Source organism: Protopterus annectens, chromosome 1.part2 (assembly GCF_019279795.1).
Source record: "Protopterus annectens isolate FY-2018-M chromosome 1.part2, PAN1.0, whole genome shotgun sequence".
NCBI classification, from domain to species: Eukaryota; Metazoa; Chordata; order Ceratodontiformes; family Protopteridae; genus Protopterus; species Protopterus annectens.
In genome coordinates, this window is record NC_056727.1 from 83,117,888 (window position 1) to 83,136,837 (window position 18,950).

The following is an 18,950-nucleotide window of genomic DNA, read 5'->3' on the forward strand; positions in this document are numbered from 1 at the left end:
GCAGTCATCAGCAAACCTGGTGAGCCACAGGTCATCTGTTATCTCCTGCATTTCTGAGAAATAGATTTCAAACAGTAGGAGGCCCAGCACAGACCCTTGTGGAACACCACTGATAACAGGTCTGCTGGTAGAGATGGAATCCCCAAGTATAACTATACGCATTCTGTTGGTAAGCCAGTTGGCTATCTGTCTAATGACGTATGGGTTTATCCCCAGCTGGGTGAGTTTCTCATGGATGTCTGAATGGGAGATTGTGACAAAGCCCTTGGCCAAGTTGAGATAGACAGCATGTACTGATTTGCCTTCATCCTGGGCTTTGGTGACACTCTTGAATAATTCCATTAGTTTTAACAACCAATGGGTCGGTTCAAGAGTTTGAAGGTCATCAATGTACATGTTGATAAGGTCCAAGATGATCCTCTCCATGGCTTTACATACAAGGCTGGTCAGGCTTATAGGTCTGTAATTCCCCGGGTCAGTTGAGGGACCCCCTCTGTGCAAGTGGAGTACAGTTGCTATTTTCCACTCTTTCAGAACAAAGCCAGTACTTAGATTGTGGTTGAAGAGAGTACACAGTGGTTCCATTAACTCTTGCTTTCCCCCATTTAATAAACAGCCTGGGGTGTTATCTGGTCACATAGAGGCTGTGTTTTTGCCTTGGCAAGTGCGTTTATGCCCTGTTCTTTGGAGATAATAGGTAGAGAACTGGTGACAGGTATGCTTTGGGATATGATTGCTGGAGCCAGGGGTGTGAACTTTTTACCAAACATGTCTGCTAACAGGTTGGCAATGTCCTCAGGATTAGTATGACTGGTACCTTCCACTATGAATTCAGTGCAAAGCTGGACCTTCCTTTTTACATTACAGACATAGCTAAAAAAATATTTGTGATAATCTTTAGCTATGGGTGCTAATTTAGTTTTGTAGTTAGCTTTAGAGGACTTTACAAGATGTCTTATTTGCTTGTTCAAGTTATGGAGGGTGTCCTTCTGCTGAGACTGTTCCCTCTAATTCCTGAACATCAGTTTCTTTCTCATGTTGTATAATCTATTTATGCTAGCTCTCCATGAGGGTGGCTTGTTTTTTTGTGAGCAAGTTTTGATCCTTAATGGTATGGCTATACAGGGCATTTGTGTACACTTCTACATAGGAGTCTTTACTGTCAGTGGTGGTAGGAGATTTAATACTAAGTATACCATTGCATAAGAGTCTATAGTTTGCTTTGCATAAACTTTTCAAACTTTTACATCCTAAGGGGGTGGCAGGAATGATTGTTACATTGAACGTGACTGATTTATGGTGAGACCTTACCAGGGAGAGTCTCACACATGGGGTGGTGCAGCGATCTCCCTTGTTTGTCAGTAGTAGGTCAAGGACATTCCATCTCCTTGTGGGGTTGTGGACTACCTGTTCCAGAGAATTTGTGTTTACAAAGTGCAGGAACCTTAGGGTGAATGTGTTTGAGCTCACATATGTATCCTAATCAATGGAAGAATAGTTAAAGTCATGCATGCTTAAGGTGTTTGGCTGTATTATGAGTGACTCAAGTAGGTCCAGGAAGGCACTGTGTGGTTTTCATGGTTCATGTTGGTGGACCTGTAGCTAACAATGATGTGGAGGGGGGGTCTTTCCTACTGTTAGTTGGACTTGGAGTAACTCTAGGGAGTCGTGATGCTTAACCAGTCTTGAGGTGCATTTGACTTTCATAAAGATGGATACACCTCCTCCTTTGTTCTTTCACATTCATTTTGCAGCCTGAATGAGTGGAAGGCATTATAGCCTTTCATGGCCGCAGTACTCGCTGTGGCCCTAAACCATGTCTCTGTGACTGCACAGACATCAACATTTTCCCAATAAGTAGTACCTCCATTCAGTGTAGTTCCTGATATACACTCCTAGCATTAAGTAGCATAACACAGAGTTTGTCTTTTGAGGATATTTTTACATCAGGAATTTTGTTCTTATGATATTGCCTAAAAAAGGCACTATGGGGGAGGCAAGTACCTTGGCCAGTAACTGAAAGGCAAAAGGTGACAGATGAAGACTGTCCCTGGACAAGAAATGTGGTGTATTGACCATATCATCCCAGGCTGACAAATACTGGAGCCCACTGGACTGACACCAGTAATTAAGCCAATTGTTGAAGTTGATAATTATTATGTTAGTGTTGAGGCATCATCCTGAGTGAAGGTAGAATTCTGCTTAATGCTACAGACATAACTGTCTGGAACAGATAATCTGAGAGTTCAGTCATATCTCTCTTCATATACACCAGCGAGGTATGTCTCAAGTCATTAACTTCAACATGGAGTATGGCAGAGGTGTAACTGTGCTTGTTGTTGACAGACTTGAGTGAGTGCATATCTTTGCGTATCATGGCACATGACAGGCAGCTGACCATGATTTTCTCCTTGTAAAACATGGTGAGGGTGATATCTGTGTGTCTCACTATGGATTGCCTATGACCAAGACACTGGTTTTCAGGTGTTTTGCCTTAAGGGCTTAATGCCTGACACCATAATACATTTGTTTTTATGTCTAGTGGGTTCCATTGGGACTGTAATGTGTGCAGGTTTGTATTTGCAAGGTTTCTGCTCTTTTGGTAAGCTTCTAATGACTACCTCTATGCATGTGGGGTTATGTGTTGTACACTAGGTATGTTGAGGAGGTTAAGTGTGTGTGTTGACAACCAGTTTGATATCTGGTTTGTTGTTACCTGAGAGAGAGAGAGAGCATTTAGTCCAGATTTATTTTATAGTTGCATCTCTCACATATTGTATTTGAATTTTTATGAGCACATAGTTGTCAGTAATTCATACCTCTCAGCCTCTTAGACCAAGAAATCTGGACAAAGCCATAAATACAAGTAGGACAAAGGACTAAAAATAGGGACACTGTAAATATTGCTCTTGAAAATTTAAAAAGTTGATAGAATAACAGGTTTTGCATTACAATGATTTTTTTTGAAGGATATGAAGTCTGAAACTCAAATGTCTGTCATTATTTTCTAACTTCAATCTTTAATGATTTGCTACTAATTTGCCACAAAACCACAATTTTATGAAAAATGGACCAAAAATATGAGGCAAAAATCTGAACATTCTGCAAACATTTGTACAGTTGAGAGGTATGTATACATGAGGCAATAGAAGCCTAGATTTGTAAAAACACAAATACCCTTATTAAGCATATTTAGATGGTTGTTGTTAACAGAGCAATTTTGTGAGCAGCAGCAATTTGCCTGTCTCTGAGAGACATAGTTGCCAGCCCAGAGGTGACTTTACAATCACCCAACCAGTAGTGAAGGTTGCACTTGAACAGGCCCATTGAGAAGCACTGCTTCACATGCAGTGGGAGTCTATTACAGAGGAGTATGAGCCACTGGGGGATATATCTTGTGGGGATATGTCTGTGTCCCCTGCATGTTCTGTTTATGTCACAGGTTGGGTTCAGAACCCTGGCCCAAGTTATTCCTATCCCATTTGATTTGCAGATGCCCAGCATTTCCAATAGGGCAGGGACTGTGACTTCTCTGTAGGTCAGGCAGAGATCACCTCTCAGCAGCTTGAAGGAAATTGGGTGCAGTGACAGGTCTTGTAGTCTTTCCATGTATATGATGTTTGAAGGCTCTGCATTCTCCCAGTCACAATCCTCTATTTTTTTCTCCAATTGCTGCAATTGTCTGGTGAGTTACAGACAGAAGGAAGCCTTGTACTCAATTTGTGGTCTGATAAGTGTGTAGTACAACAGAGCTATGACCTCCCTGGTCTTGAATGTGGTGTCCTTATGTATGATGTGTGCAATGCAGAATGTGTGTCTCTCCACTATGGACACATAGTGATGAAAATGTAGATTGCTATGAACATGTGTTCGCAAGTCTCACCACACTGTGCTTGAGCTGAGAGAGGTGCTTTCTATATCATAAATACCAGGGGTACTTCATTGCCAAAGAGGACAATGAGGCATTGCTTGCTGTAAAGTTCAGTATGTGAGTTTGGCACCAGTCATTTGTCTATGTCAGTCCCTTCTGTAAGATGTTACCATCATTGGATGAATCTATATGAGTGTGTCCAATTAACAGTTATCTGCAAACATGGTAAACCACAGGCAACCTACTGTTGGCTGTACTTCAGGGAAGTAGTTTCCACACCATTGATGGCTCAGCACAGATCCCTGCAGTATTCCACTGGTGAGGGGGCTAGTGGTGGAGATGCAGTCTCAACTTTGAGAGTGTGTGTTCTGTTGGTGAGCCAGTTGCCTATCCAGCTAGTACTGTATGCTTAATTCCCAAATGGGACATTTTCACTATACGACATGAATGGGGGATATTGTCAAAGGCCTTGGATAGCTAAACATAGGCGTTATTTCCTGATATCTGTCATCCAGGTTTTGATGCCCCTGCACTGGCCCAGTAATCAAGGAGCCTCAATCCTCACCCCTAGCACCAGTGAGGGATGTGCACATTGGGAGGATGACAAGTACACACACAGTAAAGTACAATTCACTTAAGAGCACACAGAGATCACAGTCAGTCTGGGGCTGGTCTCTCTCTCTCTCTCTCTCTCTCTCTCTCTCTCTCCAGATCCCCAATAAGTCTCCTCACTGGCACAGCTATAGGGTTAAGATCTCAGCTGAGTGGTGAAGCCAAAATCTCCAGCACCCTCTCTGTCCAACCAGTGCTTCATGTCCCTGCCCAAGTAGCTGACACACACACACACACACACACACACACACACACACACACACACACACACACACACACACACACACACACACACACACACACACACATACACACTTTGAGATTTGATTTATATACAAACACACAAACACTCCTGGGGAAGGCTGGCACAGGTTCACTAGCTGTGCCCCCTTCTGTCCAGACTATACAGTAATACCACCTGCCACCAACCACCCTTATCAGCTATTATAAGGCCCTTCACAAAGGGTGACCAATTCTACTGTGTAATGTTACTGTCATCCAAATGATGTGTGACCAGAACTTTTAAGGCTATTTAGGAGTGGCCTATGCAGTATCACCAAATACATATGTGAGTACTATAAGAGCTTAAATATTTCTAAACAAAACTAGCCACAATTAAAATGTTTAAATATATTTAATAATAAATAATAACAGAACAAGACAATACTCACTAACTCAACACAGTGACAATAGAGTTCAGAATCTCAGGAAATATTTTAAAACAACACTGTAGGACAATCTCACAGAAATATAGAAAACATCTAGACTGATCTTACTAAATTCCTATCTATCTCAAAGAGAGACACTATGATCTTAATATTAGTTACAGAGCAAACAAATACAGATGATAAGTCCTGGATGGATGTGTACAGGTCCAGAACAAGATACAAAATGCACTGACTTTCTCTCTAAGATAGTTCTTAAATTAATAATAGACATTTCTGCTGGGTTAGCTAGATGACCACTATTTGACACCTGCATCTAGTTCCCAGGCTAAACAAATACCAAAAGAATTTAACATTTCTCTAAGAAAAATGCTTATCTCTTAGGAGATGACACTTATCTCTTAGAAGCATGCCTGAAACTGGAAGCCATAAAACAATTAACACTTTTACATTTTAAACCTAGTAATTATTTCTGTCTTAAAGACAATAGAAAGAAATTCTAGCTGCAGACATTCTGTCTTCTAGCTGTGGTAAACACAATCGTATAACTCTTTACTTATTTTCTTAGAGTTAGCAAATTAACTCTGTATATTCCAGCATTTACCATCAACACATACATTTACATAGGCATGTAGTTTATACACATTTCTGCTCTTTTCCAGCAGGGTGCCCTGTGGTTACAATCTTGAAGCTCAGTACAGAAGATATAGTTTTCTTACATTTCTAAGGCAAGCATACAAATCATATTACTAATCACAAATGGCATATAATCATTCACAAAATTCTAGCTGGCTGGGCTGGCAGCCTTCACACAGGTCTTTGGGGTCAGTATCAAAGAAGTCCACAAGGTTCAATAGGCACAATCTCTTTGTCACCTTTGTCAATTAAGTAAACCTGCAACCTATAATATATATAGCACCCCCTAAGCTCAAACACAGTGCTGTGAGACTTGGGAACACATATTGATAACAATCTACACTTTCATCACTATGTGCCCATAGTGGTGACACACACAATCTGCATTAAGCACATCATATATATATGAACATTACATCCAAGACCAGGGTAGTCATATCACTCTTGTACTCTGCCCTTATCACACCAATAATGGAGTACAATGCTCACATCTCTCTGACATGCAGCAATTGGAGAGAACACAGGGTTCTGCCTGAGATTCCCAGAAGGTGAAAGGCTAAGGTACCAGAATAAACTGAATGTTGAAATACATCTTTGGTGTTTGTGGCTCCTGTGTTGAAGCTATTTGGTGGGTTTTTTTGGGGGTTTTTTTTGTAGTTTGGTGATTTTAAAGTGTATATGCTGTACCTGGGAAACTCCCAGGCCTCCAAACATGACATACATGAAAAGACTGACATACTTATCACTGTACTCAGTATCATGCAGGCTGCTGTAAGTTGATCTATGGCAGCCCTGCAGAGCAGTCTCAGAGCTCGCCTTCTGTAAATGCTGGACATCTGCAATTCAAATGAGACAACTATAATTTTCCCCAGGGTTCTCAACCTAGCCTTTGACATAAGCAGAACATGCCAGGGAGACAGATATACCCCATAATGATTCACACTACTCTGTAATAGGTTCCCCTGTATGTGAAGCAGTGCTCCTCAATGACCCTGTTCAAGTGCAACCTTGACTACTGATTGGGTGATTGTAAAGTCACCTCTGGGGCTGCAACCTATGTCCCTCATGGGCAGGTCCAGTTGGTTCTGCTCACAAAGATTTTTTGTTAAAAATGACCATCCAACTACACTTAATAATGATACTTCTGTTTTTACATACCTAGGCTTCTAAAGACCCTAGTGCAATTATACTGGTAGCAGTATATGAACATATGAAGCTATGTGCCTATGCAGGCCTCACAACCTGTTGTTAACCACATGGCCTGCTCATGTCATCTACTATAAGTTCACCTGTAGTCTTGTATTAAACAGACTTGCTTTGTGGTGCTTATGTAACATACTGTGTTCTGTAGTCTGCGCACTTAGATAGGTCGGGGTTCTGTTCTCACTGCATTTAACTGTGTGTGTGTGTGTGTGTGTGTGTGTGTGTGTGTGCGTGTGTGTGCGTGTGTTAGTGTGTGCGTGTGTGCATGTGTGTGTGTGTGTGTGTGTGTGTGTGTGTGTGTGTGTGTGTGTGTGTGTGTGTGTGTGTCTCCAGACTGCAGAGCAGATATGTGTATCCTATATTTACTTCTCCAGTTACATGGATTGCCAGTATTTTGATACTTGCTCATGCCTACACATCTATTTCAAACAGGCTTCCCAATCTCTTGTTCCCCACATGACCTGCTGATGTAATCTACTATAAGTTCACCTGCACTCCTGTATAAATCAGACTTGAGCTGTGGCACTTGTGTTAAGCACAGTGTTCTGTAGTCTGCCTACTTACATAGGCAGGGGTTCTGTTCTTACTGAAGTCAAGTGAGTTTGTGTCTAGACAGCAGACCAGATGTGTGTATCCTACAATTATTTCTCCAATTACATGGATTGCTAGCATTTTTATACTTGCTCAAGGCTACACATCCATTTCATACAGTCCTACCAACCTCTTGTCTCACATATGACCTGCCGATGTCATCTACTATAAGTCCACCTGCACTCCTGTATAAGTCAGACTTGAGCTGTGACTCTCAAGTACTTAAATAGGTAGGGGTTCTATTCTCACTGCAGTCATCTGTGTGTGTGTGTGTGTGTGTTTGTGTGTGTGTGTGTGTGTGTGTGTGTGTGTGTGTGTGTGTGTGTGTGTGTGTGTGTGTGTGTGTGTGTGTGTGTGTGTGTGTGAGCTGTTGCTTGTCATTACAGAGAGCATTTTACACCAGCATGTGGGATATTGTTATCTTCTCCACAGCTGACACTGTTGATATCATCAGCTATAAAGGGCTGTCTGGTGCACACCAAGTCAGACTTAAGCTGTGGCGCCTGTGTAAAGTGCTGTGTACTTAGCTAGGTAGGGGTTCTAGTCCCACTGCAGTCAACTTCATCTGTGTGTGTGTGTGTGTGTGTGTGTGTGTGTGTGTGTGTGTGTGTGTGTGTGTGTGTGTGTGTGGGTGTGAGTGGCTGATTCAGATTGCAGAGAGCATTTTACACTAGCATGTGGGACACTGTCATCTTCTGCTCAACAGACACTGCTGATGTCTTCAGCCATATCACATTTTTGGATATGCGGTACTCCCATCAGAGCAGGGTCTGGCAGAAGTTAATTCATCCTATAAAATAAAGTTTACAGTGAGATGGCTTTCAGTCTATCCACATACATCATGGCATACAGTGTAGGCCCTATGTTATCTTGCTGAGAAAGCCCTGTGGTCTCTCGAGCTGCTATATGTGTCTGGTGAGGTACATGTAAGAAAGAGCATTATACGCTATTAATAGTGTAAGGATGTTTGACTACAGTGCTGTCATACAATCCTAAGATATCAGCATGATGATGTGACTTAGGATTTGCACAACATAGGATATCAATAGCAGTGTGGACAGTTGATGGTCAAAGTTCAGATTGCTATCTAAATGTGTTCCCAGTGCTTGCATAACTGGATTTCTGCATAGCAGGATGGCTGTCAACACTTTTCAGACAGACAACATTACAAACACACATTTCTGCATTCATTTGTAGATCATATGCCTTTGTCACCATTCAACTGTTTGTGTTAGCTCTTCCTGTACTATGTTATCAACATTGGTAGATGCAATGATTGCACACAATATGCAAGAATCAGTAAACTTGGTAAGGCAAAAGCCATATGCGTTAGCTTGAACTGCCAAGAAATACAATTCAAACAGTGAAGGGCCGAAGACAATTCTCTGGGGTTTGCCAGTGGTGACAGTTGTACTGGTACAGGTTGATTCACCAACATTCATATGATGTGTTCTGTCAGTGATGCAATTGTTTACCCATCAATTGATGTAAGGTTTAATGCCCAGCTTTGAGTTTTTTCTCAATGATCCCTGCATGTGTGATTGTATCAAAACCCCAGGCCAGATCACAATATGCACCATTTTACCTTCATCCAGGCCTATCACACAGAATCAATGTGCTCTGACAACATCACAGATCACCTATGGCATGACCCAGCATATACACTTTCCTGGTATGGTTGAATACACAGTTCAACACACCCATATGGCCTATGTTCCCATACAAGGATGTACATCAACATGCATCCACCTGAGTTGGGGGACAACACCTAATGCATGCATGCATCCTGACTCTATTCAACTGTGAGGCAGACCAACATGTCATCATGGACCTCCTCCTCTACATGTACACTAGTAATATTCCAGGTGTGTGCAACAGACCTGTGTGAGTTGTTACTTCTGCATCAGGTCCATTACATTTGATAGATGTCCTCAAAGAGGTCATCGAGGGCATGCATGATGGCAACAGTATCATTGTGTGGAACTTGAACAGGTCAAGGCATTTGACAAAAATCCACACTAAGGTATTCAATCAAGACTGTCATATATGGCCATAAATAAATATATCACCAAATGGATAGACCAGTGTATGACATACATGGCATCACACTATGTTCAAATGTGTAACGTGACATAAATCTCAGGTCCAGTGATCAGGTCGGACATCAAGAGTGTCTCCTAGGCCCTTTTATGCCCATTAGTTCAGTGATAGACATCACAGATGACATATGGATGCTGTGTCCAAACAGCTGCCTGAAGGACTACAGCTTGTGTGCAATTATTGATTCCAACTGTGATATTAGTACAATACAGACAGTATCAACACATACCAGAGACTGCTGCCACAGCCATGATAACACCTGCACTGACGAGACACATTCAGGGATTGTTGAATCAGGAAACAGATGCACCACCCGAGTATAATGTGGACATCATACCCTATAATCAGACCTGTAGGTGTGTGACCTGTATCCTGGAGCATAGGATAAGTGGTACATCCACCAGCATGTGGTCACAGTGCAGACTACTCCTTTGAATGTAACACAAGTTCTGGGTATGTGAAGGACATACACATCAGAGGCCATAATAAGTTCATGGTTCCCCGACTTCATTACACCCATAACTGTGCACAATGCACCCTTCTTTATGTACCTCTATACACATCTTCCAATGATGTGCAACTGAAGTGTACAACCTTTGTCACAGTGGGCTGTCACACAGCTTATTGGCCATGCGTAGGTATTCTTTCTGGGAAATATACATGACTGATGATATGGAACAACAATTGGTTCATAGGTGTTTACTAGACTAATGACCACAAGGCACTTTTTAAGCCTAGCCATGCATCACAAATCTCTGAGAAGTTCTGATACCCTTGATAAATGTAAGCAGGGGTTGGGAGATGAAACACTTACAAGCAGAGGCCTGGGAGATGAACCATTTATAGGTTTCTTGTGTCCATTAGAGACATAGGTCCCAAACCAGGGATGAATTTCCTGTTCCCCATCCAACTGTCTAAGTTGCTATTGAATTGGGTTAGGGAGGAACACTGCTTTACATGGATTGTTCCAGAGATGGGGTAGCCTCTGGGATACATATTTGTCTCTCCAGTAGGTCCTATTTATATCACAAGCAAGGATTAAGTCTTTAGAATGGGTAATTCTTGTGCTGTTTGTTTTGTGGATATGCAGGAGGTCCATCAGGCTGGGGGTCTGCCAATGCCCTTATGCCAGACATAGATCTCCCCCCAAAAGCCTGTACAAGACAGAATATAGGGATATGGCCTTGAGGCAGTTTGCATAGGACATTTTACTTACACCCTGTATTCTTTTAGTGAGAAACTTCTGTGGATGCTCCAATTGTTGGATATGCCTGGTTAGGTGCATAGCAAAGGGAGAATTGTACTCAATGATATGCCTAATGAATATGGAATATAGTGAGGCAATCATTTCCTTGGAGCTAGATGCCATAACTTTGTTTATAAGTTGTACAACATAGAATGATTTATTCACTACTGAAGACATGTGATGGTCAAAGGCTAGATTACTGTCTATGTGTGTCCATGACTACTGGGTCAACTGTAAGGGGTGTGTTGTCAATATGATAGTTACCAGGGATGGATGGTTTCCTGACAGATACTATTATGTATTTCTTGTCATTTAGTTTTATTCCATGGCTCTGACACCAGCTGTTTGTCTGTGTCAACCATTCCTGGAGAACATTTGTGTCAGTGTGGGATTCAATGACAGCTCCTAATTTGCAATCATCTGTAAATGTAGTCAGCCAGAGAACATTGACATTGGCCTTGATTTCAGAGAAGTAAGTGGCAAAAAAGAGTGGCCCTAGGACAGATCTCTGAGAAACTCCACTTGTTACTGACCTCTTTGTAGAGGTGGACTCCCCACTTCTACCTTCATGGGTCATATCTGTGAGGCAGTTGGCTATCCACCAGGTGATATATGAGTTTGTACCTAATCTCTTGAGTTTGTCAAGAATGGCCATGGGGGTAGTATGTGAAATGCCCTGGCCAGGTGAATTGCTATCTATGTTCACTTATGAGGTTTTGCTGCCAGCAACACTGTTGCAAGCCACAAAACATACCTTAGGCGTGCTGAGCCTTATTAATATGCATTACATACTGCCGCTTGTCGCTCACCATCGTGCAAACATGTAAATGCCATATAAGCTCTGCACAAAGCTTACACAGAGTTTATTGAATCCCGGGGGATATCTTTTTCCTTGCAATTCAGATGAATCTGGGATGCACTTCAATAGTCATTGTATCTCTCTCTCTCTCTCTCTCTCAGAACTTTGATTCTTACACTTAAAATTTATGTTGCTGCTGCTTTTAACAATGCCAAGTCATGGAGTCAGTATTTGTTGAGGTTTACTAGCTATATATGAAGAACAGAGAGCAAATCAGGTTCATTTTCATTAAAACGGAATGGGCTGCTTTGAAGGAATTACTGTATAATAATATTATTGTAAAGCTAACAAACAAACTGGTAAACATTGTTATGAATATTTCACAGTATATAGAGATATGCTACAAGCTCCTCAATGACATAATTAATTATAAAATACACATGGAAACATTTTTGATTTAGCTCTGTGATAGTACGGGTTTATGTTCACCTTTCCAAAAACTCAAACAAAATAAAACGACCAAAATCTACATTTTTTGAATGTGGGGCAAGCCCCCCTGCACCCCCATACCCCATGCAATTTATACATACCAACTCTGAGATCACTTTACATTGGAAAAAAGGGTAATTTCCCTGATCCCACTTGTACTGTGATCTCCATATAAATACTTTGCATTTCCGGAAACTTGATAATCTGACATAAAGCCAGTAGTATGGGGACATATGCTCATTTCTTTTGCCCACTTATATGTTACCCTATTAAAAGGGCTATTTGAAATGCATTTTATTTATGTGCATAAATATTACGAGTAACATTATCAGATATTATGTTACACTGACAATTTATTCTTTATTTGTATTGGCTCGGTAGAGAAATGTTATTCTTTTATCCATGACATAGAGGGTAATTTTAAGTTTTCATTATTTAGATTTGATATTATCTAATGAACATAAAATGCTGTGTCACTGATGTTATGTTTAAGACATAAGTATTTTATTTTTGTTGGGCAAGAGTTTTCATCCACCCAAAACAACTAAGTTGTCTTTGCTATAGGAAATACTTAAGAGCATGTGAAGCCTGTAGTAAATGGGATCATTTTCTTAATCATCATATACCTTAACACCTATATTCAAAACTGAAAGTATGACATTTTGTACAAACAGTGAGCATATTGAAAAGTATATGGCTTTAATAGGAGAGAATTATTGTAAGATGCAAATATGCAGTACCATAAAGAATGTTATAATTACCTTCATTATATTAGCTAGACATTAAATATAATATTAATGGCATGCATTTTGTGTTTGAATGCAGTGCTGTTTCTATTGAACTTACTAAAATAATTTGAAACTACTGGGACACAGCTAGCAATGGTATGGTCCTAAAAGGAAGTTTTGCTATACTTTTTTTTTCCAAGGAGCATTAATACAGGAGATGTGTTAGTGCATAGCTATTTTATTATTTTTATGATCTTAGGATGGTCCTGGATTGTCCTTCAGGGATACTTAGTGTGTGAACTTTGTCTAGTATAGTGACATAATACAAGGATCTTACTTTATTAAAATCATCAAGTTTTTCAATGTAAGGTCATATATAACTGTACTACTAACAGGATAAGATATACTTTGCTTTGTCCGTGTAATAATGTACATAGTGTAGAGACCAAAAAAAAAGCTTTAAAACTAGAGTCCATAACATGTACAATTTATACAAAATATATTGTGAATAGTCCATTAGTTTCATATATCAATGCTGCCCATAACAGGAATGCAGCTTTACTCAATTCATACCACAAACTTACTGGATGCTAATATTACATCTCTCAGGGTCATAGGTATATACTAGGCCAGCACCACCAGGGCCTTTTTAAGCCTAGCCATACAACCCAACCCAATTCATAGGTTCATAGGTTGGTACTAGGCTATCAGCCCTAGGGCCTATACAAGCCTAGCCATAACAATTCCCAGGCTATTTCTTCCCACAATATTTACTTCCCTAGACCCCTGTCTAGCAGGGCGATTGACATGATCCCTGGGGTAAAATTTCCTATTTCCCATCCAGTCATCAAGGTTCCTTTTGAAGAGGGCCAAGGAAGCGCTCTGCTTGACATATATGGGCAGTCTATTCCAGAGTATGGGGAGTCTCTGGGTCAGGAACCTATCCCTCCAGGGTGTTTTGTTCATTGTGATGACAAGGTTTGATCAAGGATTGCATCCCCTTGTAACTTTTATGTCTTAATTGGGAGGGATATGTTTGTTAGGATGTTGCTAAAAAGTTATGTAGGGGGTATATTAGTTATGGAATGTTTACTGCCAGCCTCTGTCTATAAGAGACATGGGAGGCCAGCCTGAGGATGAATTAATGATTACCCATCCAATGTTAAGGAATGTTTACTGTCAACCTGTGTCTATAAGAAACATGGGAGCCAACCTAAAGATGAATCTGTGATTTCCCATCCAGTGGTCAAGGTTACATTTGAATAGGGCTAGGGATGGACTCCACTTCACATGGGTGAGAAACCTGTTCCAGACCATGGAGATCCTTTGAGTCACATATCTGTCTCAACAGCATGTTCTATTTATCTTCCAAGCAAAGCTGAAATCCCTAGATCTAGTGTTTCTGATGCTGATTGCTTTGTGGATGTGCAAAAGCTCCATCAGGGCTGGATCTAAGGATGCTTTATATGCCAAACATGGATCACCTCTCAACAACTTGTAGGAAATCGTGTATAGAGACAGGGCTCCAACGCAATCTGTATAAGACAGTGTGTTAACACCCTGGATTGTCTTGATGAGGAACCTCTGTAGGCATTCCAACTGTTGCGTATGCCTAGTCAGATACATGCCAAAGGAGGCATTGTACTCAGTGATGGGTCTGATAAGGGACTAGTAGAGTTGTACTATAACTTCCTTGGACCAGGCTGCCATGCCCTTACTTATAAGCTGGCCAACATAGAATGAGTTTCTTCCTATCTTGGCTACAAGTTGCGCAAAGGCCAGTTTACAGCCCACATATGTTACCAGATCTCTAAATACTGAGTTAACTCCTAGGGATGTCTTACCAAATTTGCCTGGATAGATGTTTTCCCAAAATACACTATAATATACTGAGTTTTAATCTGTGGCTTTGTCACCAGTCACTTGTTTGTGTTAGACCCTCTTGCAGGATGTAACTGTCATGAAGGGAATTTATTATAGCTCCCAGTTTGCGGTCATCAATGAACATGTTGAGCCAGAGGCCCTTGGCATTAGCCTTGACCTCATAGAAGTAGATGCCAAAAAGGAGTGGGCCCAGCATGGAGCCCTGAGTTACTCTACTGGTGACCTGCCTCTTGGTGGAGGTAGAACCCAAGAAGTCAGGATTTGTGAGACTATCTGTGAGCCAGCTGGCCATCCAGTGGGTTGTGTAAGAATTTTATGCCAAGTTCGGTGAGTTTGTCTAAAGTACCTCAGTGGGGTATTGTGCTGAACACCTTAGCCAGGTCTGGGATGAAAGGAAAATGGTATATACTGCCTACCTAGACCTGGCGAAGGTGTTTTATACCATTTTCCCCTCATCCATTGCCTTGGTTACCTTCTCAAAGAAGTCTACCAGGTTAAGTAGGCACAACCTTCCTGAAGTCTACCAGGTTAAGTAGGCATAACCTTCCTTTGAAAAAATCAAACTGGGATGGGTACTGTGTCTATATGTTGCCAATGTCTTTGTTGATTATTACCATGATAATTCAGTCCATAGCTTTTTATATTAGACTAATCACACTAATGGGTCTGTAGTTTCTGGGGTCAATTCATAGGTATATAGGCATATACTAGGCTAACAACCACTAGGGTCCTTATAAACCTAGCCATGAAACCCAAATGTGACCAACAAATTTGATTTATGTAGGTGGGGATTCACTGACCATCTCTGTTAATCAAAGACATAGGAGCCAGACCAGGGGTGAATTTCCAATTACCCATTCACTGGTCCAAGTTGCACTTAAAAAGGGATAGGGAAGAACTCTGCATCACATGGATGGGGAGCCTGTTCCAGAGAATATGAATTCTCTGAGAAACATATCTATCTCTCCAATATGTCCTATTTACGTCACAAGTAAAAATTATGTCTTTTAATCTAGTAGTTCTGATGCTGTTTGTTTTGCAGATGTGCAAAAGGTTCATCAAAACAGGATCCAGGGATGCCCTGTATGCCAGGCAAAGATCACTTTTCAGAAGTCTGTATGATACTGAATAAAGAGACAGGGCTTTGAGGAGATTAACGTAGAACATTGCATTTACTCCCTGCATTCTTTTGTAAATGCTCCATTTGCTGCATGTGTCTGGTCAGGTACGTACCGAAGGGGGCCTTATACTAATGATGGGTCTGATGAGGGTCGAATACAGTGGTATGATGACAACTTTGGGCCTAGATGCTATGCCCTTGCTTATAAGTTGAGCAACATAGAACGATGTTCTTACTGCCTTGGACACATGCTGATCAAAGGCTGAGTTACCATTTACATGTGTTTTCAGATCCTTGACTAGTGAATCAACTTTTAACGATGTTTTATTGCTATTGTAGGTGATAGACTTCTCAAAAGGTACTATAATGCATTTCTTGGTACTGAGTTTTAAGCCATGGCTTTGAACCAAGTGGTTGTCTTTGTTAGACCTTCCTGAAGGGAGTTCTCAACTTGGGGAATTCAATGACTGCTCCCAGTTTGCAATCATCTGCAAACTTGGTCAGTCAAAGGTCCTTCACATTGGCTTTGACATCCAAGAGTTAGATGCCAAAGAGAGGTGAGCCCAGCACAGAGCCCTGGAGGACTCCACTGGTGACAGCCTCTTTGTGGATGTGGCCTCACCAATGTTAACCTCCTAGGTACTATCAGTGAGCCAGATAGCTATCCAGCATGTTATAAAGGGGTTTATTCCTAGTTCAATAAGTTTTATTGACAATGCCTGAGTAGGGTATAGCATCAAATGCTTTAGCCAGATCTAGGTCAGCAGTATACACCATTTCCCCCTCATCCATTGCTTTAGTGACCTTTACTAAGAAGTCCCACCAGATTCAGTAAGCATGACCTTCCTTTGCCAAAACCAAACTGGGATGGATCCAGTGTCTGAAGGTCTCGTAAGTCCTTGCTGATAATGATATCTCTTTCCATGGCTTTGCAGATAGGACTAGTCAGTCTATTGGGTCTGTAGTTTCCAGGCTCTGTTGAAAGTCCTCTCTTATGAAGGGGGATGGCTGTCACAGTCCTCCATTCACGTAATACAAAACATGTTTTAAGACTGTAGCTAAATAATGGCTTCAGAATTCCTGATGAGTCATATGTTGGACTATCCAGGAGGCATCCTCAGATGTTATCAGAGCCCATTAAGGCCATGTTCTTGGGTTTAGTGAGTACAGCCAGTAAATGCTCCCTAGTTACAGCTGGAGGGTTTATGTATGAGGGTATTTTTGAGGGGATGGTTGGGTGTGACAGGGGGTAAAGTTGGAAGTGAATTTGTCCATTAACAGGTTTGCTATATCGGCAGGCTCAGTGAATGTGGGACCATTAACCAGCAGTTTAGCACATTGCTGTGTGCTGCCTTTGAAGTTTCTGACATAGCTGTAGAAGGCCTTATGGTTATCTTTCACCCAGGAGGCTATCTTAATCTCAAGGTTGGCTTTACTTTGACCTAATTAGCCCTCTTAATTGCCTATTTACTTTGATGAGAGAGTTTCTATTTTTATGGGAATTACCTTCCTGATTTTTGCCATATTTTTTTCCTTTTGTTGCACATCCTGTTTAATTTGGGATGCCACCAATATGGCTTGTTTCTAGGGCTAGTCCTGTGCTTACTTCTGGTAGGTATAGGAGCCTGACATGGCTGTACAGAGTTTATGAGAGCAATTCAACATAGGCTGTTGTGTTCTCTGGGTTTGGAGGGGCATTGAATTTTGACAATCCATCACTTAATAAAAGGTTATTTGCCTTGGAATAGTTCCTTGATTTGGAATGGTCAGACCCTACCAGGGAGATGCAGCTTTCTCCCATATTTGTAAGCATGAGGTTCAGTATGTTGGAGCCTCTAGTGGGTGTAGTCACTATTTGATCAAGTGTGTTTCTATTTACTAAGTCCAGGAATCTCTGTGCCTCTAAATTTGAAGCTGTTTTAGATTCCCAGTGTATACAGGAGTAATTAAAGTCTGCCATGAGTAGGGTATTAGGTTCATAGGTTCATAGGTAGATACTAGGCTATCTGCCTGAGGGCATTTGTAAGCCTAGCCAGAGTGTGTCGGCTTTCACCGCCCCATGGATTAATTAACTGAGCCTCTGTCAAGCAGAGCCAATGAAGTGATCCTAGGGGTTTATTTTCTGTTACCCATTCACTTGTCAAGGCTTCTCTTGAATAGTGTTAGTGAGGGGCTCTGCCTAATGTAGTTAGGAATTTTGTTCCAAAGCATGGGGATTCTCTGTGACAGGAATCTATCCCTCCAGCATGTTCTATTTATTGTTGTGGAGAGGTTTAGCTCACTAGAGCACATGGCTTGCAGTGACTTGGATTTCTTTAGGTGGAGCATGTCCATCAATTCTGAGTTAGACATGGCTTTGTAAGTCAGGCAGAGATCACCTCTGAGTAAGCGATATGCCTCTGAGTACAGCCAGAGGTTTTTCAGTTGGGCTGCATAGGACATATGTTTGAGGCCAGTGATCCTCTTGGTGAGGTGCTTTTGTGGTCTTTCCACCTGTTGGAAGTGTCTTGTGAGGTACATCCCAAATGGGGCATTGTAGTCTATGATGGGTCTGATGAGTGATGAGTAGAGGGGCACTATAACCTCTTTATTTCTAGATGTGAACCCCTTAGTAATTAGATGGGCCACATAGAAGGATTTCCTAATTACTTTGGCAATATGATTGTCAAAGGAGAGATTACTATCTACCTGGGTCCCCAGATCTCTTATTACCTCTTCTGTATTAAGGGGGCTGCCGCCTATGTGATAATTCGTGGGTGTTTTGTTTTTCCCAAACGTGATGACTATGCATTTTTTGGCATTTAGCTTGAGGCCATGAATTTGACACCAGGTGTCTGTCTCAGTAAGGCCTTTTTGAAGGGTGTCCATGTCAGCTGGAGAGTCAATTATGGCTCCCAGTTTGTAGTCATCGGCGAACTTGGTTAGCCACAGTTCTCCTGTATTTGCCTGTACTTCTGAGAAATATATGCCGAACAGTAGGGGTCCCAGAACTGAGTCTTGTGGGAC